Genomic DNA, 1,229 nt, shown 5'->3' on the forward strand with positions numbered 1-1,229 from the left:
ACCGGCTGCAGTCTGGAACCTGAGTAAATGACTGTTCCCCAGCTGTTTATTTCATAAAAGATTTATTTTAAAAGTAGAAATGTGTAACATTTTTTGAAGAGGCAGGATGTTCGAGTCTGTTTACGGGCCGCCTCCTGGCCAGCACTTGGGTGACGTTTAAAATCGCTGTCCCCAAGCTCCAGCCCTGGAGCTGGAACAGTCCCAAGCGCTGGCAGCTCGTGTCAGCACCGAGCCCGAGCGGAGCACTGGGAGCGCTGGGAAGTGTGTTCTGGGGAGCGAATCATTCTGCTTCCCCTGACCTGTCCTCCTGTATCTGACTGCAGGGAGTTTAAAAGCAGCGCAGAGGCCAGCTCCAGGTCCCCCGTCACGACCGGCACTCCCCAGAAGCTGAACGGACGCTGGACCAGCCAAAGCCCACGAGGTCTGACCAGCAGAAGGATGGACAAGAGGCTCAGCACCTCACAGCACCAACGCTCAGCCGGCTCGCTGCTGAACAAAAGGAATGCTCAAACCACTCAGTGGCACCGCGGTCTTGCCTAGAGGTAGGACTGCGCTTCTTCACTGGGAACACGAGTGAGAAGTCTTTGTTGTTGTTACCTTCCTGGTTTGCTGCAGGGAAATCTTTTACATCTTGGGGAAAGATGGACAAGGGGGCAGCAGGAAGAGCCGGGCTCTTGGCGTATGGGGCGTTGCCATCTCCCACACTGCCTCCCTGTGCTTGTTGATGGTGAAGCTGGTCCCTACCAGCACCTATTCACAGTGAAAGGGAGCTGGAAAGAAGCTGGCTCTAAAAATTCCTTGGAAAGAAAACTTTGCTGCAATGTTCAGGGTGTTTGCAGGCCAGTGCTGCAGGAGTCAGCACCAGCACCGTCACCTTGTACCATGGAGCGAGGCACAGCCACGCTCAAAAAGGTGGTTTTAAAAAACCTGTTAAAATGCTGTAGGAAAAAAACCCCTATTCTTCCACAGGCTCAGAATCTGGATGTCTTGGATAGCAATAGCTGCCAGGAGAGGGAAGAGCTGCTGACAGAGTGAGAAACCTCCCTGAGACTGCCGGCCCTCTGGAATCTTCCCCGTGTCGCCACGGATGCCCTGGGTGTTGCGCCGGGCTGGTGGCACCCACCTTCTCCTGGCCGAGGGTAGATCAGTAAAGTGCTTTAAACCAAATCACTGGCGCTTGGTCCCGCAGCCGCATCCCGCAGCGGATCCCCTGGGGCTGGAGAGACGAG

The sequence above is a fragment of the Eurypyga helias genome, unplaced genomic scaffold, assembly GCF_000690775.1.
Source record: "Eurypyga helias isolate BGI_N326 unplaced genomic scaffold, ASM69077v1 scaffold28306, whole genome shotgun sequence".
Taxonomy (NCBI): domain Eukaryota; kingdom Metazoa; phylum Chordata; class Aves; order Eurypygiformes; family Eurypygidae; genus Eurypyga; species Eurypyga helias.